Genomic DNA, 22,500 nt, shown 5'->3' with positions numbered 1-22,500 from the left:
ACCTAAACTTTGCTTTATATGTTCTCAACACAGTGAGCCTGGGTTACCTGTGATGTCACCAGCGGCAGGCACAAAACGCAGGTCACAGGTCACAGGTCATTGTTTTACCTATACAGAAAGTATCCTAAACATTCATAAAAGCTAACCTTAGGCCTAAGGTTAGCTTTTATGAATGTTTAGGATAAAATAATGTATCATGGTTTGAATACACTTTGTCACCGTTTTCAATTCCTCCTTACTTCATGGTTAACATCTCAAAAGCTTTTTTGACATTTTGTGACATTTTGGCGTGGTCTAGAGGTCGCCAATTTTAAGTGGTGGCATCTTTGAACATTTGGTGCATTCTGCTCATTTTTCAAATTTTTGATAGAAGGGTTGTACTACCAAAAACTATATGATGACAAATTTTTTTGGAAAATAATCAACTTTTTGCACTAGTGCGACCCGGCCCTAATACACCAGTCAGAGTAAATCACCGCCCGGATGCCCAACCCAGGAAAAGGGGGGGACTTGGACAAAAGTACAAGATTTCCCACCCCCAGGGTAATATTTTGATTCCAATGTCCCTGCTTGTGTGCGCCTACCAGTGAAATAATAAAACAGTCATTAATGTTTTCCATCCAGTGACTTTAATGTATTTTTTTTATAGCACTCAAAAAGTAATTTTAAAACAGATTAACAACCAACAAGTTTAACTCTTGTTTCTTTTTGTTTGGTCCCAGTCTCGCTGTGGTGCAGTTCTTGACTGCAATGCTCCAGCAGAGAAATTCCATGGTTTGAATACCAAAGAGCGAATCTTGTCGGGATAGTTTTCAGTGTCTCATGTTTGGTTTTGTCCTGCTGAAGTCCCTTCTTCTCCCAGGTTTTTTTTTTTTTGAGGGGGAGGGGGGGAAATTACATTGACTGGTGCATAAACTTAATCTTGCATGCTGCATACATGTAATTGGAAACTTATGCAAGCAAGCCTGAATTGTTTAGGCTTTCTTGAAACTGAGGTCTATCTGTCCCACAAGAAATAGGCAGTGGGATCTAAACTCAATCTACAGTAACTCCAGTTTCCTTTTAAGTCATTAGACTGGCTTCTGTAATCATGACATGACTACCTATACGTTAAGATGATGACCACTGTTCCACAAAAATGTGGTCAGATCATTTCACATTGAAATAACCAGATAAAAATTCTTTAAAGTTATTTATAGAATGCTCCATGTTATTGTAATAAAAATTATACTGTTTTTACTATTGTTCAAGGTGATGATGAACTGTTTACATGATAGAAAGCATGTAGGTGGTCACTACGCAATTGCAATTCAACTGTAAGTCCTACTGTAAGTACTGCTCACAGGATTAATCAGAAATACAGTACCGTTCAAAGATAAGCGAACCATCAAACGCATTGGCAACAAGTTGGGAACGAAGAGCTAACGCGTTTAAACGCGTTTGGGAACTTTTTTTTTTTTTCAACGCGTTTGTCCTTTGTTATTCAATTTTGGCATGTTTGCATTGTGTTGTTGGTATGTAAATTAAGGCAACAAAGCAACTGCAATTTTAGCGATGGAAAGTGAACAAAGCGTGATCAACTGACTATCAATTAATGCAAAGTTGGAAAAGAAATCTTCAGGAACGAGAAAAGATGTGCTTGTTTAATCGGCTGGAAGAAATCCACGTTATTGATTTTTTTCTCCGAATTTCTTGCATCAGATAACATGCTTAATCGCGATCGCTACACTAGCGAAATCATACTTCTACCACACCAAAAACTAAACACAATAAAATAATCTTAGAGCATTGGGTCTTTTTTAAAATAGAATGTTTCAATGAGAAAACATTACAGTACCGCCTGAAAGTATTGACCCCTTTACCGTGTCATTGCTGCGTCACCCTGTCGCGACTTTCCCTCGGTATTCCAGCGGTAGGCCGATTTTCTGCCGAGGGAAATTTACGGCAAGGGTCTTAAGTTACCACAGGAAAGTCAACCAAGGTAAACCCTCTGTAATTAAAATTCAGCGGTAGAGTTGTAAAGGGTTTCCGATGACATTGTGTTTCGATAAGCCAGATTATAATGTTGAAATCCCACTGAAGAACAGAAACTGAAAAAGTTTCGGCTGTAAATTGCGAATAACAAAAGAGGGTCATAGCCGAAGAAAATATCCGTAACCAGATTCCACTCACATTTGAAACCTTCCTTGCGACATATTTTGATTGCAGTGATTATTTCTAAGACTTCTTGTGGACTGTTCATTCGAAGGTTCAACGAATCGATTTCGTCGATGCTTGTCCCAATTGCGTGGACTTTGCCGTCATCACATTATTAAAGTTTTATCATTTAAGTTTATGCGAGAAAATTTCCGCTTGTTTTTTGCAGCTCAGCGTATGGAACATTTATTATCTCGATATCTTCTGTATCCTGCAGCCGAGGAGGGTTTTGACAATATATACAAAACTGAAAGCTTACATGTTCAGGGTCTGGGTGCTCGGCTCCCCTTTCGTGGCAGGCGCTAGAAAGGGGAAGGGAAAGGGGAAAAATTGGCGCGCGCGGAGCGAGGGAGAGGGGAAGAGGAAGCGCCTGCAGCCAGCTCATTGTTTACTTGGTCTTTCTCGTTCACAGACGAACAAAAAATCGGAATTAGTTTGTTTATAATTGTGCGTCAATCATTGCCTGATATGAACATTTGATTGATCGAGATGTTTTGGAAGCCATTTGAGAATGAAAATCAAGATGGCTGATGCACTCGAAAGAGACAGGGAAGCCAAGTTTGAGGAAATTTTGAAGGAAATCTTGCTGGAGTTAGAAGATAAAGGTCGCAAAATAACTTTGAAATATGAGCAGAGGAAAGTGGTGAAACAACTGTATGGAAAGAAAGACTTGGTGGCAGTTTTAACCAACGGGTTTTGGAAAGAGTCTCATCTTCCAGTTGCTGGTGTTATTAGAAAATACAAATCGCAATGCCCACACTCAAACTGCTTCTGTGCCAGTAATTTGCCCTCTTACTAGCATCATTAACGACCAAATTTTTAAGTGGAAAGTATGGGTTTATCTGCGTGTAGTTTGTTGGAAAAGCTCGCTGATTTAACAGAGGTCGAGGGTGGAAAATATCACATTGTTTATTCCTCTGCGGAAAGTGCCCTTGACAAGAGGTTCCTACAATCCTTAAAGAAGGACACTGTGTTTTCATGACGAATGGTTGCTTGTGTGGTTGATGAATCACACATGATTGAAACATGGACGGGTTTGAAGTGAGCAATATTTATGCTATGGATATTCAGAGAGGGTTTGAAGTAAAGAGCATTCAGATCTAGAAGTGTAACTCGTGGTATATATGTCGCTCCTTGAATTTTATGGCTATACAGGAAATTGAAGGGAAAGAGATCTGAGGTTTCACAAGGTGACACTATCGCATTTAGAGGAGCGTACGGAGAGCTCGCTATTCTTCGTTCCTTCTTCAAGAAAGGTAACCTGACAAGTTTTAAGTTGTGATATTTTTGCTTTTCTAGTTGGATATACAGTGCATTTTTTACTTTTAAAATACTTTTATGAAACAGTGGCAGTAATTTTTAAAGGTTATTGATGTTCAGGTTTCACAATTTGGCACTCTCTTCTTGGTGCTAAATCCAACAGATAGCGGCAAAATTTTGTTTACATTGACAATTTGACAATGAATTACATGTATATGTTCATTGCCGTGACTTTAACATCTTCAGTTCCCACAGCCTGCTCCCGTCTGACCTTGTAGCGCAGTCGGTAGAGCGGCGGAGATCTAACCCGAAGGTCGTGGGTTCAATTCCCACCCTGGTCAGAGTTTTTCTCTGTCCTTGTGTGGGCCCATTTCCATCAGTAGGGCTAACGCTCACATGGTTCATATGGGATAGAAATATAGCACTTCACATTACACTCTATTCAGTTAATTCTGTTGACAATGAATTAGTCTGGTATAATCATACCATGATTTACCCATTTGTTAATGAAAATCAACTCTAGGCGTAAGGACGAGAAAGTGGCTCTATTATTGGTTGCAAGCAGTTGTCTATTGTAGACAAGAAAATTTTAGCATTTGCTTTATATCATTGGCTAGTTAAATTTAACTTGAAAAATTTTACCCATGGTACAGTGTTTGTCCACTGTATGCCATTTACATATTTCATGATTTTCTTTTCTCCTTTGTTTTGTCTAGAGACCCCTTTTGCAGCACTGAAAGGCACTGCTGATGCAGACACATGTTCTGTCATTATCTCAACACTCTGCTTGAAGGATCCTCTGATGGTTCGTGTTAGTCCAAATAGAAATAATTTGCATTTTGCAATTGTCAGCACAAAAAAGATGCCATGTTTGCAGAACATGGCATCATTTTGTACAAAATCATCCTGATTTAGATAAATTTACATTATTCTCTGCATTGAGATAGTATGTACATGTAACTTACCACAAACGTGAGCAATGAATATGAATGAGCATAAAATGCTCACATCAAATTTAATAAGTAGTTAATATTGTGTCTATCACAAAGTCTTCTTTGCCTTGAATTTCCCTTTTAAATTCAAACATTGCACAGAAGACAAAGCCTGATTATGTATTTCCAGACGTTCCACATTAAAATTAATGCACAATTTTAATTGTGCATTTAATGTGGGTGTAATTTACATCTTCAAATGGTCAAGTGAAATTTTTACCTCCCCAAATAGAACTCATTCACAAAATTTCATTGCAGTACAACCTACAAGTCTGATGGCAGAGACCACATCATTCCTCACTATTGTATAGATTTCCTAAGAACATCAACATCACTTTTGGATAATTCGCTGGTAGCATAAATGATGAAAACAATGAATAATTACTATGGCTAGACTTGATGGAGTTACCATAGATCAAGGACAGAATTATCCAATAAAGTAATAAACTGGAACTTCATTATTGACTCATTTTAGCATATACATTATCAAGCATGCCTTCATGATCACTTGATGTAAGATTAGTAAGAGTGTTTGCACATAAGATAAATGCAGGGAACCAGGTTGGCCTCAGACACATACTCAAAATAGAGGTGCCGTGGCTGGTATTAAATTTCTGTCGTCGTATCTGTTGAGATAAGATGTTCTTTAAAAGGAAAGAAAATCACTGAAAGAAAATGAATGAAGGGACATACTTCCTTCCAGCGCTGCATTGAAATCGGATAAATCAAAGCCTGCGAGCTCGAGGGATACATTTTCGTAACCACGTTAGATAGTACTCCCTTCCCAACAAAGGAATCTGGCCCTTGCTCGAATCTTTTCGCACTTTGAGCATTTGTTCTGATAAAATCACTTACATGGAGAAATAAAGCTAAAAAGTATAAAAGCTGACTCGAAGCAACTTCAGAGGCGTTGCTTCCCCGAGCAAACTAAAAAGGACTGCTTATAAAAGTGTAACGAAAGACAAATTCCCGTCGACTAAAATGCGCCTTGCAGAATCTTTCCCTGTCACTTAAAGTTTAAATGACCACCTTCAACTGGCTCAAGCTACATGTATATAGAACAATCGAAGAACCACAAGTCGAAATCACCGCTTCGAAAGCCATTTTTGTGTACATCACAGTGCGCGGTTGAAAAACTGGATACTGCAATTTTCAACAGCCGATCACACAAGAGAGGGGGCGAGACGAAATAAACAATGAGCTGGCTGCAGGCGCTTCCTCTTCCCCTCTCCGTCGCTCTGCTCTGCGAGTTTGGCGCGCGCCCAATTTTTCCCTCTCCCTAACCCCTTTCTAGCGCCTACCATGCAGGCTAGTGCTCGGCTCTTGCAATGCCCAGTTGAAAAGTATAAAACTACTCAAGCTAGACAGTGTTGCTAATCACTGTCGAAAACGTTACTATTGTAGATTCACTTATTTGACTGAAAAGTCGGGTTGCTGGTCACGGAGAATTTTCAAAACACATTCAACAAATCCTCGAAAACCTTGCGTGACCAACCGTTTGCTGTTCAAAGTAAGACTTACCGGTATGTTGTAAATATTATTCTTGCGGTTTACTACTGCAGTATTACTTTCCAAGTTACAAAAGAGAATAACATTCCAAGGAAAGAAACCAGGATATCAAACCCCTGAAGTACTTGATAATTATTTGATCTCAACTGAAAAGAATGATTGTTTTTGTGCTCTGGTTAATATTTGATCATTGTTGCATATCAGCGTGGCTTATACAAATTCATCATGAGTGACGGCCGGCTGCTAAAAGAGTTGCATGTGAAAGCGCAACGTGAGCATGGGAATGTCAATTAAGAATTATGTCGTTCTTTATGCAAAATTTCAAAATTTCCCAAGTTTGTTTTGCTTGCTGGTTTTGCGTTTTTTATAATTCGTATGCAAACGATGAGCGTTCGGATAATTAAGAGACTTCATTTCTCCGCTAATCACGGTCTATTCCTAAATTTGTTTTCCATGCACAATTGACATGCTGCAATTGCTATGATTACACATAACAATATTATTGCTGATGAAAGCAATGAAAAAAGAAACCATTCTTAAATTATTTGTCCGTACGTTTGGTCTCAAAATAGTACTGTGAGGGGCTCCGATGCTTCGCAAGAATGTATTAATCAAAACTGAAATTTGACAAGTTTAACAATAATATGTGGAAGGAATACTTGGCAATGTTTTTGGCCAAAATGGCGATGATAAAACAAAGGCAATCACGCAAGTTTGAATTTCAAGTCTCCAAATAAAAAAAGGTCAGACCTAGACAAAGAGAGAAACAATCAAATCTTTTTCAAAACCAAACAAATTTCTCATGCACACATGCAGTATTACAAGTCTCGATAACAACGAGTGTTTCGTTGGTTGGATAATACCTGTAGCTGTCGCTTACACTGTAGTTAACAGTATCGATATATCTCTGTATCTTTAAAGGAAGTCTTCGGTTTTACAATATGTAAAGATTATAAAATTTGAGTCCTTATGTAAACTGCGCACTTTGTCATTTTGATTATAATTTCTTGCATTAAGAATCGATTCTTCACACCATGAGATCTAACATTCGACAGTCTTCCGCTTATTTTGCAAGTGCAACAGATCATTTTTGTTTCCGCGGCAAATTCCCCGCAGCAAATTGCACCTCGGTTTTTCCGAGGGAAAAAAACTTGCATACCTCGGTGGTGCGCGCCCACTACCCGCGGTAAAGACAGGGTATTTCCTCGTCCCGAGGGGTCAATACTTTCAGGCGGTACTGTATATTAAGCAAAATTGCATCACGATCTTGATATAACATGCAGCTGCATATGCATGAATCAGTTTAAATCGTCGTGGAACTATCACGCAACAGATTCTCGGACATTATAAAACTCTGAAATAACAACCGATCAACGATCGATATTCAGTCCAGACCAAAATTGTTTGTTTTTCAGTGAGCTTCGATGGCTAGTTCGCTGCATTGTTTCCTTTCAAGTTGTCTTGCACTTGATCAGAACGGTACTGACTACAGAGAGTAATCAGTCGAACATTTGCACGTCTTTGTATCGCCACCTTATCTATTTTGAAACCTCTGTTTGTTATTCTTTGTTGACCTTTTGTGAAGTGGTGACCTTTGGTGTTGAATTCGTGCATTGTCAAATTTTGCCTTCCAGAGATTCTTACAAAGTTTCATGCTTTTATCACAAAAGTGAACAAAATATTAATATTATGTGCCGTCTGCGCTTGGGGTGAAAAGGTTGCTTGACAACGAATGAATTATTTTATTCTTCTCCTCCGCCCTGCACACATTTGCGTAATGAAGAAATAGAACTATGAAATTATTATCAATCAATAATCAGGGAACCTTGTGAGCAATTTTGTTTTTTTTAGCGGCGAAACTAAAAAGTCTTTCAGCTTGTCGCATCTAATTTCCTCATCTCCGTGTTGAAACAGCGCAATGTGTAATTCGTTCCTGTACATGTATATCTAAAGTGATTTTGTTTTTGAAGCAAACTACCACTCCAAATGTTGACAAATTCATTGTCCCCGGTGCTTGTGGTTCATGTTGTTAAAAGCAGCAAGACAGTTAAAAAGCCATTCACATAATTCTGTCTGGCATTCTTGAGTTTACAACTGCTTGCCAGCACGTTATACTATGGATTTTCATTACACTTGTCATTGAATCGTTTTTGCTCGGAAAGTTAATGACCTTGGTCAACGCGTTTGCGTTGAAAACGAACGCAAACGCATTGAAAGCCAAATGCAAACACGTTCAAGAAACGCGTTTGGTGGTTCGCTTATCTGTAAGCAGTACTGTATGAACTGTATTACTACATATACAACAAGTGAGAAAGTGAGCAAGATTAATCTAACAGAAAGGAAAAACTGGTACACTTGATCACTGTAATATAAGATGCCAATGTATGTTGTTGCCCAGTGGTTAGGCCGCTTGCCTTGCGATCCGGGGATCCCAGGCTCAAGACACGTCCTGACCACTGGTTGAATTTGTTCCTGGTAGTCCCTGGTTCAACTTCTCAGCTGCACTTGTAAATAGCCAACCAGCTTGCCTCCTGCCAGCTGGGATGCTTAAAAGTTGTCGTTGAATGTTCTGTTCTCTGGTGATTGTGTTCATTGGCCCTGAAAAGCCCCTATGGGGAGTGGTCAATTAAGTATGTACATACATGTATGTGTGTATGAATACCCTAATTAAAAAAAAATAATTCAGTTGGGAAATATTGTGCAATGTATTTCATCTGTCCTTTTGTGGATGTTGTATTGTCATGCTTTAAATGTATAATGTAGTTAACAAATCAGGCAGCTTGCTCCAAGCACTGGACTGCTGCCTCAAAAATGTGTTCGATCCTTGAATGGACAGAAAACCAGAAATCACTGCCGAAATGTCTCAGAATTCAGGCTTACCTTTTGTTTTTCATGAACAAAACTTTGCCAATCCAAGGCTCATGTTCTGTGCAAATGTTTCTTGTGTTGTTCATAAATTTGGGGTACCGGTTATTACAGGGTTACAGTACCGCTCGAAACTATTAGTGCATTTGCATGCGGTAATACCTCGTCCTTGCCGATAGTGTTTCCTGTGAAATCACCTACAGTAGGTTGTACGAAAACCGCAACCGAGGCAAAGCCGAAAGCAACCGAATGCCGCGGCCGACTTAATTGCGGTAATGTGCCTCAAGAAAACTGGTACTTTGCAAGGCATTGTTTAATGTTATCGCACCTAGCTCCCCAAGGTAAAGAATGAATATTCAAACTGTTTTTCATAGCACCGACGCAACAGAACACAATGTCATGAAAGCCTGTTATGTTCGTCTCATTTTGCCGTGACAGCTGAGAACAGAGAATGTTGATAACCTTTCATCATGCCTAATTCTTGCATCTTTAAATTTAATAATTTTTAATTTTTTTGCTATCATGATAAACAGTTCTTCCAAATGGGTAAAAAGGATATTTCTTAAAAAAAATGTGTGGATTATTGCGTAACTTAGCCGCCAGTGCAGTCTGACAGGAGATATATTTAGAATCAAAAGTGCTTCAAATTTTGTGTCCTGTCCAAATAGAAATGTTTACAGGGTAGTTGTTTAAAAGCTCCAACTTTGAACTAAACCTTATTAATGACTCAAAGATTATACCAGCGAAGAACCGTAACTGTATTCCCAAAGTTTGTGAAGCAACTCCTGAACACTCCATGTCGCGCGTTAATTATGATCATTTCTGATTCAAAATATTATGTGGCAGGTCATTCTGCAGTTGAGCTTGAAATTCAGAAATATTCATTTCTCTGAATTATTAAGATTAACTTAAATTAATGCTTCAACAACCACACAATATACAAGTTTAAGCCTCTGCCAATTTGGCGAGTTAAAACATAAATAAACTAAGCTGCATGCTTCAGTCACGCAAGTGAGAGCGATAGCTCATGAAATACGTTGTTCGATGCGAACTGCTTAACCCTTTCACCGCTAAGAAACCAGCATAAAAGTTTCCCCATACATGAGAAACCCAGCTGATTTATTGGAAAATCAGTTGTGTTTCATAAAGCTCATTTTTCAGTGGGAAGGAGTCATTTTGGTATAAGGCAACCCCATAATAAATTTGAGTCTAATAAAATAGACCCTATGCAAAAATGGCTGCCTTTGAATTACTCTTTTGTTCATATTCAAAATAGTCCAACTAACCTCGTTTTTGAGACAAAAATTCTAAAGAATTTGTTATCCCGAACGAGGTTAGTTGGGCTATTTTGAATATGAACAAAAGAATAATTTAAAGGCAGCCATTTTTGCATAGGGGCTATGTACTTTTCAGATTTCTAGGTGGATTTCCATATTGACCAATCTAGCATCAAAGTAAGGCTGCAGGAGTATGATGAACTAAATACATGTAAGCTCAAATTATCAATTACAACTATACATAATTACAGTTCAAAATCATATTTAATTCAATTTTCATCAATATGGTGTGAAAAAATTAATGTGATGACTTGGTCAAAGGTTCTATCAAGCATATAACATTTATTGCCCTAACAAGCAGTCAATACCAAAATATACCAGTCCAAAGTTTTCATCAACTTCAACGACGCAACATCAAAAACCTTGTTGAAAACATAGCCTCATACGTAAAAACAGAATATTCTTTAATCAGAGCAAAGCTTCAGGAGTACTGGGTGTGGGTGGGAGGGGGGAGAGGACAGAGTTACAAATCACTTTGGGGGAGGGGTGGGTGCTTTAGTCATTGGTCTTTCCGGTACTCAGCTTGGGTGTGCCAGACCTTAAAACAATTTTTCTCTCTACTGATGCACAAATAGACTTCACCATGATCACACTTGAAAGTAGTCTTTGTCATTTTGCACAGTACTTGATTCTTTGGGATGTCAGGGTGACTAAGAGTGTAAGGACGTCTCTTCTCCATGCACACCTGTCAGGTATGGTCACAGCCAGCACCTTTGACGGGAAGATGTTCACCAACATTCTCGAGCCTGAAAGGGTCCGACTTCCTTTTCCTTCCAGGTTTTCCTTTCTCTGCTCTCCAATTTCCCACCAGTTGTAGGATCAGGTCCTCCCTGAAAGCAGCAAGATCTCTTTTCCTTTTTCCGGGAGGATTGTGGTCCAGGAAAAAGCCTTTAATTATGTACGAGTTGAATGTCACAACTTCTGGGAACTTAATTACTAACCGCATGTACCAACGCATCTGTTCGCAATTCTTGAGGATAGAAGTAAGCTGGTCGTTTCTGTCCACTCCTCCCATATTTGCATTATAATCATCTACGATAGCATGTGCAGGGACATCAACTAACTGATACCCCCCTGTCCTGAGTCTCTGGTTCCGTTGAATGGTAGACACTTGATCTGGTGAGTGGACAGTGGACAAAAAATGCACAACCTTGTTGTCCTTCCATGCCAAAGCAGCAGTACCATTGTAGCTCCTAATTTCACAGCTTCCTCGTGGTCCCATTTTGGATGCCTTTAGATCATTCAGTTCTTTGGGGCATCCTTTTCTATTTGGTTGAACAGTTCCACAGACAAACATGTCACGTTCCTGCAAGTACAAACATAAAGCGACACTGGTGTACCAATTGTCAATGTACAAACCTAGACAGGTAAGCAGTTTCATAGTCACATAATTCATAGAGCTTAATGCCCCAATGGATAGGCTTTGCGAGCATTCTTTGTTTGAATGAGAGTTTTCCCTTGTATGGAATCATGCACTTGTCGATTGAAATTGCCTTACCACAGTTGAAATTAGCCTTGAATGTTCATCCTGTCTAAAATAGTTTTCATACAGCCGTACCCTTGAAGGATGACATCTCTGTTCATCACAAGCAACAGTGCAAAGTACGCTTTCAATTCAGTAATGTCTGTGATTGGCAAGAATGGAGTTTTATGTTTTGTGGGTTCGGCCGCCTTTTTCACTTCGAACCATCGATTCGTCCACCTCACTATTTTGTTCAAAAATTCATCGGAAAGAAAAAGTTGTAAAATGTCAATCGCCTTCCCACTGCCGGGCAAATTGATCAACAGTTGGGCCACAATGTGTACGCTCAAATGCAACACATGGATAATCCTCATAGTAAGATTGAAAGGCCGCACCACTTGGGTCTTTTTCCCAGTCAATGTCATCGGGCATTTCAAAAACAAAGCCTCCAAAATCTTCTTCATCGCTGTTTTCCCCGAAATTTCATCCAATTCGTTCTCACAACCACTTTCATTGGAAGAAGAGTCAGCCATTTCTTAACGCAATTTAAAGATGGCGTCAACATGCCCGCTGAACTTCTTCGATAAATCTTGGCAAAATCTTATGTGAAACAACATGGCGGAAAACGAGCTTTCAGGGGTTGGTTATTGTAGATTTCATTAATAGCAATTACCCCCCTCTAGATATCATTGGTTTAGTGCCCGTACGAAAATTCTGGGCGAGACGCGGGCGAGATTCGGGCCATAAAAAGTCTCGCTGATGAGCGATACAGAGCGTGACGATAATCAGCCTGACAGGAGCGATAAAAATTGAACGATAAATGAGCGAGAATGGAGCGGGACATTTGTACTACTCTGACATTTGGACGATATTCTGAGCGATAAACGGGCGAGATTCAGGTCATAAAAAAACAAAAAAATCACGCTAATGAACAATACATTTTTATGGGCGTGACGTTAGTTTATGGCTTATAATTTCGGGTGTTACGAAAACTAAGACCTAAGACCAGGTCTTAGCTTTCGTAGTACGAAAACTACAACCCCGCTCTTAGTTTTCGAACGAAAACTAAGACCCTTTGTTAATAGCGGTAATTACGGGGAAGAAACCCGGGAAAACTTACCGCTACTCAGAGATTTGGGCGCCGTATGTTGTTTCCTCCCACGATTAAGTTTAAACAGACACAACGCCATGAGAAGCTTGAATGTTGTGCGACCTTGCGCGACAGAAAAAAAGTGGCATTTATTGGCACGGAAACTAAAGACAGGGTCTTTCGGATAACGAGAAACTCTGTCTGTTAACCCTTTGGTTATAGCAACAGTCCACGTCTTGGTTGTAACCACTAAAAATGTGATACACGCACACATCTTCCAGTTTCAAAACAAGTCCACAATTTAGCTGTCAGTCACGCAAACAGTAAACGGATGCCCGTAGATGGTCAATTTTATTATGATGCCTGATAGGGGACTGAATAGTTTTACATGTAAGACATAAGTGATTTTCTGTAAGTTTCTCCGTATTTGTCTGACTCACAAGCTTATCTCTCAGCTTATTACAATGAGGATATGAAGTATCATCTGTCAGGGGGTGAGGGTACATCGCACTATCCTGGTACTTTGACGCATTATTTATAAGAAACATTGAAATCAGTATAAACAGAAACAAAACAGGCCATAATTGAAACTATGCCTACTTTAATAGTGCCATTATAAATTATAAACTAGAAAATCCCCTGCCACTCCCCCCACCCCCATAGACAGTACCACTGTTTTTTTGTTTGCGTGACTTACGGCGACATTGTGGACTTGTTTTGATACTGGAAGCAGAGTAACAAATGTGTATCGACAAAATAATTCTTGTATCACATTTTTAGTGGTTACAACCAAAGGGTTCACAGACTAAATTTATCCTTACTCGAAATATCCTATCTTTAGCTTCCGTGCCAATAAATAAGCGAACGCTCCTCGACCGAGACCAACTACAGTAAACATGACCCTTGTCATCATTGCGTGGACAGTCATGTAAGACAGAAACATGTTTCAGTTTAAGGTAACTTAAATAAAAAGAATGTACCAGCTTTTAGCATTCAACAAAATGCGACTGAAGTCATTCAAAGTGTCCATAATAAGGTAGGCATGTTGGTAGCCAGGTTTCCACAGTGATCTGTGATCAGATAGCGAGGTGTTCGTTTCTAGTTTCTCATTTATTTTAAATCTTCATACATTGTTTAAAATCTATTTCATAAAAGAGAAAATTGTTTCTAGCAATATTAATTAGAGCAAATAAATGCTGTTTTGATCTGGTTGATTACTGTCCTAAATGGGAAGAAAAAGCTCTGCATCTGTGTAGAGATTCAGATTCAGCAGTTTTGTATATGCGGGCATTTTGTCCTTGAGTTTCGAAAAAGTTCTCAAAAAATCAAACATGTAAACCTCAAACTAACCTGTTTCGTTGTTCAAGGATAAAGGGCTTTAGAGGATAAGCAAAACATCACAGAAGCAGGAGTCAATCTTTGAAAATACCATAGTTATTCGGTTATAAGACGCACCCCAAACTTAGCAATTTAATCAAGCTAAGTTCTCAAACTGAAAATTACGCAAGACGCACCAAAAAATTGAGAGTGATGAAGGATGTGATGAATTTGAGTACAATTATCCTTCCACAATTGGCATGCGAACTCTTTTTGTTAACGTAAACAGCGTGAAAAAGGCACGCATTTAATGATATATGTAAAAACAAAAGCTAAAAGTTCACACCTGAAATGATAAACATACAACGCATACACGTTTATTTGAACCTTCCGACTTAATAAATAGTCAGAGTTCAGACTTCAAGCAAAAGCAAACAGCGCAAAAACTCCCACAGAAAGTCATTCAAAGGTGTTCGACAGCTGAATATCAACACGCCACCAAGGATGCAAATTTCAGTGCACAAGAAAGCCTGGATGAACGAAGAAGGTATGTTTTATCTCCGCACTGTTTGTTCAGAGAAGAAACTTTTCATGCGAGCGACAAACACGATTCTTGGAATATTCGAAACAAGGTTCGAACGATTGTATTATTGTCACGGGTATCACATTACTGAGCATGTGCGCTTAAGGACGTGTGTAAATTTCCATGTGTTTGCTTTTCTCTTGAAGTCGTTTAGTGTTGTAAAGGTCTCTAAAAGCACTGTTCTTTTTTAATAGACAACTAGTGTCCTTTTCTTGTGTTGTTTAAACTGCAAGTTCTTCTCAAATTGTGATCTAAAGATTTTGTTGCGTGAAAATACTTGGCTATAAGATGCACCCCAATTTTAGCACGAACTTGCCACCCAAAGACAGATTTTTCTTGAAAAAACCGTGCGCCTTATAACCGAATAACTACGATAACTTGCAAACGATGCAAAAATGTGCAAGGTTTAATTGGTCCTTGACTTATAATTTCTCACATGACAAACAAAGCAAAACTCATAAACCAAACAATACGAAGTTTGCAAAAGCATTTAAATCAGCCAGGTTTCCAGGGTTCGAAATTTACTTTTATGTGCAGTTGCCCCTGGGGCAACCACAAGACGTGGTTTGGTTGCCAATAGAATATTTTGGTTGCCCAAGCTCTTGCCCCAGTTCAAGCCAAGAAACTAATACAGGTAGCTAAACAGTGGCTTTTATTAATTTGAACAAGAAAATGAAATACAAATACAGTGAACTGTATTCAAGAGTATCTTAATAAAATGTTTTGACCAGCCTGTGTCTCGTTGTTTTTGTCCATTAGTATTAGTGTTATATAAATCAACAAACATTACAGTATAATAACAGGGAAAAAAATTGGAGGTTGGAACCTCACAAATGAACATTTTTTCACAAAATCTTGCCGGGAAACTTAATTCAAATGTCTTTAGAGTCTTGCAATTTACTGTTCTTCTTCAGAATCAGAGCTGTCTCCAGCATCCAGATCATGTTCACATCTTGCCTGTCTTCTTCTGGGTCCATGGGGCTGAATTTGGGGTCCTCTAGCTCTTCTCCCACCTTGCCACCACAGCCTTATAGCTTCCATTGGTTCAAAAACATTGCATGCAGGACCCAAAAGAGAAATGCGCATCACTTCATTTAAGTGGGGGGTTGTTAGCCTTGCCCGTCAATCTTGTTTTACCTGGTTCATAAGAGAAAAGCCTCTCTCAACTTCACTAGTGTGGATTGGAATCAGCAGCACGATCATAAGCACCAGGATGATATTCTTGAATGTACAGAAATTAAGTGTGGTACATTAGCTTTAATCTTTGTAACTACACATTTCTAATCCCAGTCATGACAGAAGCACCATCTGTGCTCATCCCAACAGTCTTGTTACGCCATTCATTTGGTTGCATTTCTGTCTCATCAAGGAAAGCCTTATCAATAGCTGCAACAATGCCTACTGCATCTGCCTTACCTAATGCCTGAATAGATAAGAACTTTGTTACAGGTCTACCATCTTCAAGATATCTTACATAAACCAGTTCCTCATCAGTAACAGAGATATCAGTTGATAAATCATTCAGAACAGAGAACATTTTGGCCTGCCGAAGCTTGTTAGCAACATCTTTCTTCACAGTTGCGTAAATGTTGCTGCGTAAATGTTGCTGCCTGTTTATCATTCATGTAACTCTTACCAGTGTTAAAACCATTTCTTTCCGGGAGGCTGCATAGTCCAACAAAATCCCTAAAAGGTTGTTCTGCTCGAGTCAGATAGTACATGGTATGAAAAAGTTTCACTAGGCGATCAAGAGCTTCCTTTTCCATGTTAATCAGACACGCTTCCAGTGGTGCCGTTCCAGGTTGAGCATTGGTAGCATCATGAGCGAATTTGGCTGTCTTATACGCCTCACTTATTTCATGTTTTTTGATCCCGTGAAGACGAAAACTGTTGTTACCTTTTTGGCTTCGAAAGGCAGATTTATCTTTTGAAAACTGTCTGCAATAACTGCAAAACATAGCGTTTTCTTTCTCGTCAAATTTCAGCCAGGGTCTTCTTGTCTTCCACGACTCTTGAACTGTACGACACCTTTTTCTTGAACTTTCTTGCGCCTCGCCTAATTCTGCTGTAGATTTTGCGACACCCGTAGCATTGCATTGTTTTCGCCAACGGCCTTCACTTTCTCACGGCCGAAGTAGCGGAAGAGGCTCATGTTAACTAAGATGATAATAATAAGATGAATGCTAAATTGCCATCGTCGAAACAAACATGGCGGCATCACGGAGCGCATCTCACAAGTGCATCATGGACTATGTTTACTGGTAGCAACCGCTGATTAAAGCACAACAGGCTCATTCAAATGAAAATGTTGTGCAAAAAACCAACTCCGGTTTCCAATGGTAGTGTATGTGATACTTTAGTATTTCTTCCGTGTTTTTTTTCTTTCCACTAACTTAGTTTAGGTATCGCTTACTCTCCAAAGACAACAAGCTGTTATATTTATTCAAATCTATCAAGTCTTCATTAAGGACTAGTGCCACGACAGATTGGGTTGCCCAAGGGGCAACCACTTACCACAATTTGGTTGACCCATCGTAATTTTGGTTATCCGGGACAACCGGACAACCGTTAATTGCGAACCCTGGGTTTGCATAAAGGATAAAAAACAATCATTACCAACCAGCATTTTCACACAACACGAGGGACGATACTTGCATGCAAACACAAGGTATTGCGCCAGGTTATTAAGCCGTTGAATAATCGCGTTTTATTTGAACAAACAGAAATGCCTTTTGGAGCTTTCTGCCTTTGGAAAACGAAAATTTGCAGTGTCTATTTCATATTTGTGCTTGTGAGTATCTTCAACATTTAGAGTTGGACAAATCCTTTTTCATTTCAACTGGAATTGCTTACATTCATTTTGAAGTCTTTTGTTGGCTTTTGTCCACTGCGTTCGTTATGCCCAAGACAACATTATTATGTTAATTTTGAATAAATTACTTAGCTGGAACTTGGCTCAACATCTTTGAGCCGTGTATAAGTCGCGGGCGATTTTTGGAGCTTCTTTTAAGGCCATAAAAGGTCGACTTATACGTGGGTAATATGGTGGTACTAGTGCAAAGATTGTTTACATGAAACTCATGCTTTTGGGGAATTTTGAGTGTCATGAATGTACATCATTTGCGTGACAATATATCCCTTTACTCTAACACAAAAACATTCAGATAGTAACAGACTTCATATTTATTCACCATTTCTTCTGCTTTTGTGCTTGTCAGCATTGTGATTTGCGATAATTTGCAAGTCTGTTTTTTGTATCTCAGATGTTTAGATTTTCAATTAAATGGCTGCTCAACCTCGCAATTGTGTAAATAGTTCACCCTGAAGTCAAAATAGATACGTTTCTCAGGAACCTGACAAAGAAGGCTTAATTCCTGACCCGACAGATGAAATGTAAATATTCAGTTAAGTATTACAATAAAATTAAAAACCAATGATGGAAGTTTCTTGGCTAAAAAGTACGTTGTTTTAATCTGAAAACGACGAACGATTAACATTCTTTCCCATACTTCATTCAGTTGACACAAGGTGATCACGTGCACCTTTATGGTTGCCTAGCACGAGATTAATTTCTTCCTTTTGACAAAACATCATGACCTTTCCATTCCTTTATAAAAATCAGAGACTGCAGAAATTTTCATGTTTTTACGATCGATTGTCATTAATCTTTCGATGAGAATTTGATTCAGAGTTATATACAAAACTATGTTTTTTTTCCTTGTCTTTTTCTGTTAACTCCTGGCTTTTACGGTACTTTTTGGTGCAAATGTAAAGCCAAATGTAATGTAATGTAATGTAATGTAATGTAATGTAAAGCCAAACCTGGCATCAGATTAGACTAACAAGAAGAGGAATTATGACGCGGAAACAACATCTGCAGTCCTTTCTTAGTGTGTGTAAGAAACATATGCTTAGTGCAACTGCAAGACATGCTGGAAAACATCTGTCAGAGCAATTTGCAGTTAGTTTTTTGCAGACTAATAGTATTTATTTTTAAAGAAGACACAAGTGAATTTGACTCAAGAGCATGTTTTGTTATCTTTAAACTGAATTTATTACCAAAGCTTAAAAAACTAAAAGACCTCAAAATGGGACAGGGGATTACAAATAATTAAAGGTGGGAACGTGTAAGCCAAAGGGCCTCTGCTGGGGCACCATGTGGGTGACCCTCAAATGGTGTTGATGACCCCCCACTTGAAAAAATTAACGGGAATGCTGCAGATCAATACCAGCCAATTCAGTGCCTTCTGTTTTTGTGTAACACCTACCACAGGCAACCCATTGTACGCCTTACGGTGCGTCTAGTTTCCAAGGAAGGAAAGTAGGTGGCGAGTTTGTGTGCAATAGCTGATGAGTTTTGCGGGTCGCTGATGGAATGCTGCTGCTTGTCTAATCACATGTTCCCGCAAGGACCATCACAGCACTCCAATTCTGATTGAACTGCACTGGCTCCCTGTCTCAAAACATTTTAAATTCAAGATGTTACTGTTCACCTTTAAGGCTCTGCACTGTCTCCTACTTACATTCAAGATTTGATTACTCGCTACTTGCCGTCAAGAACTCTCTGGTCATCTTTCACTTTGCATCTGAATCTTGTTAACTTTAATTTGAAGTCCCGTGGGTGTCGAGCCTTTGCTGTTTCTGCCCCCAAATTTCGGAACAGCTTGCCTGACAGCATCCACTCATGCGACAATTTACAGTGTAAGCCCTTTTAAATTTAAGCTTAAGACCTTTTAAAATAGTAATAAAATTAGTAATTAGAATTTTGTTTCAATATTGATTCATTCTTATCAAAGATGACCTTCGTCAGTGCTTCCATTGCCTTGGACCCTTTCTCCAGTAGTGGTTTGGCAGGTTCAGAGGCTGAGAGTGGGCCATGAGAGCACTCACCATCACTCCACTCGTGTTCTCCCACCACATGATGGAGAACTCCAAGCCACATGTCCTATAAAAAATAACATCAAACCTTAGAAAGACAAATGGAAATATTCTCACATATAAGCTATAGATGTAAGAGTCATTGAAGCTTCTGACCAATTTCCAGTTACCATTTTGTGCTCATACTCTGTTTTCATTTATGGTCCATTTTATGGTCAGTTAGCGACAACATCAGCAAGTTGAAAGCAATACCTTTAGTGCTTGCACATCACCGTTGGCTTGTTGGCAACAAAACCAGAAGTGGTTTCTAATTGGCTCTATCCAGTCACGAATAGCACCACAGTCTTTTAAGTTGGCAGCCTGTGGAATACTTTTTGAAGGAAATTACTCTGTAGAACATTCTCAAAACAGCCATTTCTTATGGTTAATTGTTTTAAGGTGATTCCTCAGAAATTAAAGTTCCCGATGAATTTTTTTAAAACTTTCCCTGAATGTTCTCTACCAAGCACTGTTTCGAAAAAAACAATAAAAATGATAGGTCCCCATTCTTGCTTAAGAGAGATGATGGGCCAATCTTACCCAATTTATGCTTGTACTCGTGCTATTTAGGCGCATTATTCATCGGTCCACGTTACATTTTGTGGTAGCTCGATAGGTAGTTTATAAAAGTAATACTCGAAAAAAAACTTAACAGGTAGAAAATGTCGAGCATATAGAACAATATTATATAAAATTTGTGGAAACATAACACTATTTGAAACGACGTGGACGTAAAGCGTTCGTAGAGTCGTTATTTTTGCGGTCATAATTTGCATCACAGAGTAACGGGTTCCAACATGCTTTCGCCTAGATCTTTTTTTGCTTCCGATAAATTTTTTTAGTTTTCTTTTAAATTAAGGGGCACAATATGCACACTATTATTATGCAATAAAAAATACAGGTCACCATGCTCGTTTAAAAGAAAATGAGCATTTATTTCGCTATCGAGCTTAGCTTGAGGGAAATTTCTTTCGCTGTGTACGTGCACGCGCTAATGACGCAAAAATCGTGCGCAGTAGGGATGCGCAATGCAATACTGAGGAATCACCTTAATTTGTTATCATTATCATTATTGATATTGTTTATTCTTACAATCATCACTAGTTAGTATTTATTTATTTATTTGCATGTATATTTATGTGACAGGGAACAAAAGGACATTTTGAAAATTACTCTCATCAGTCAAGGCCTTGACAAGTTTGGCAGACTTGTGCCACACATCCAAGTCATGGATGAGCTCCTGCACTTCTTCATGTTGTTCTACAAAAAGACGAGAAGTGAAAATAAAAAATAGACCATATCGAGGGAATTCTTATCATTTTTGTTTAGTCCACACGCTATCAATTAACATTAATATAATATTAATATACATGTCGTATTGTGTACTGAAAGCAAAAGTGAAGATTGAGTATGTTTATGACCAATGACATAGGATCCATTACCAACTTTAGTCATTTAATTCAGTGAAAGGGAAGGATACCAGAGGTTATCCCTATCAAGGGTATTCGCCTGCAGCCCTATGTAATTGACTGAGAGTCGATTTTAATGAGGGACGAAACCAGAGTACCTGGAGAAAAACCCCCAGAGTCAGATTGAGATCGACTGAAACTCGGCCCACATACGATCCGAGGCCATGGTTGAACCCAGGTAGCCGAGGTGGGAGGCACCGTTCATAACCACTAAGCCATCCTGACTCCCCAACTATAAATGCATGATGTGTTAATACTCCTTCTCTCTGCAAGCTACCAGTACATTGCATGAAAACTTTGTAAGAAGTGAAAACAAAACCCTTAGTGCAATTCCAATTGATTTGAATAGTGAAATGCTGCATACAGGACAGCGGAACTTGTGCAAGGATTCTACATCGAGTGATAATGACACACTCATACAGGAGTTAATGTAATACAAGTAACTTTCAAATTTCGTACCAGTGCCTTAATTGATGTTGATGCATCAGTGACAAGATGCTCGATGCTAAGGACACTCTTGAGCCTTTGAAGCAGTCTGGAAAGGGCCAGTTTTTGCATGTTGGCGGACTTTCCCCCTGTTTCCTGCTTATCCACCACCTCTAGGTCTAGCACCAATTTCATTTCTCTCCTCCATTAGTGTGTAAACACAGAAACGGGCAGTGTGCCCTGGTGAGTCGTTTCTGCCATCTCCTGATAGCGTCACACCACTAGATGACAGATTCTGGTGAATTGCCCCTTTTACATCACTCCACAGGTTCTCTATGGCAGGACAGCAATTCAGTTTTTGAATCCTGTAGAACAAGGATTCTGAAATTATTTGCAAGCCAACAAACTTTGATAGAAGGCTGATCTTCTGGAAATTATTTCTACTGAGTAAAATGGCAGCTGCCAACTGAACATTGTTCACATAAACTTTTTGTTTTTGGTTTTTTGATGGCAGGACGTCTGAGGAAGACCATGAGGCAAAGTGCCCCTTGCTGCAGCTCCAATGCAATACAAGCACAGCACCAGATGTTGTCTGCTGTAAACAAATAGCTTCACCACAAGCACTGCAGGTCTTTGGAATCAGTTCTTTGATCTTAAGGGCAGTGACCAGAAATTTAGGAGCTTTTGAGAATTCCAGTTCCCTTTTATCCTTTTCCTGGTTTTGTTTATACACACCTACGAGAATTCTTTCAAGTGTGTTCTCTGGCTCGCCAAGGGTATCTTCATGGTATGCTGTTATATCGACCTCCGGGTTGAGAAGAGTAACAGTTGCATCCTCTGGTCCATCAGCTTCAACCCCCTCCAAATTGGAGAAGTCACTCCAGTCAAGCACAAAATAGTTCCTAAAAATGATATAGAAAAGAAATGAATTACATGGGTCAAACTTTACAGAGACACAAACTAATAAATCTGGTTTGGTACTGATACTAAATTATCCACAGATGAAGAAATGCATACATTTAGTTTTTAGAAGAGGTATATGCATGATCAGTACATGCTGCCATGATTGATTGGTCA

The 22,500-nt window shown here is 39.0% G+C and overlaps 1 protein-coding gene and 1 long non-coding RNA gene across 2 annotated transcripts in view; both read left to right on the top strand.

Moving 5' to 3' along the window:
- LOC138058135 (uncharacterized) overlaps nucleotides 1–22,500 on the top strand; it is a 70,142-nt gene that overhangs the window by 1,472 nt on the left and 46,170 nt on the right. Inside the window, exon 2 of the mRNA XM_068904018.1 lies at nucleotides 1,252–1,328. The gene's annotated coding sequence lies outside the window, so the exon portion shown is untranslated. The remainder of the gene's footprint in view (nucleotides 1–1,251; nucleotides 1,329–22,500) is intronic.
- On the top strand, nucleotides 2,851–4,898 carry LOC138057433 (uncharacterized). The gene is made up of 2 exons (XR_011133672.1): nucleotides 2,851–3,452; nucleotides 4,173–4,898. It is a non-coding gene; the product is annotated as an uncharacterized lncRNA (long non-coding RNA).

This window comes from Montipora capricornis, chromosome 7, assembly GCF_036669925.1.
Source record: "Montipora capricornis isolate CH-2021 chromosome 7, ASM3666992v2, whole genome shotgun sequence".
Lineage (NCBI taxonomy): Eukaryota > Metazoa > Cnidaria > Anthozoa > Scleractinia > Acroporidae > Montipora > Montipora capricornis.
Note: the sequence above shows the minus strand (reverse complement) of the source record. Positions and strands in the feature narration are given on the sequence as shown.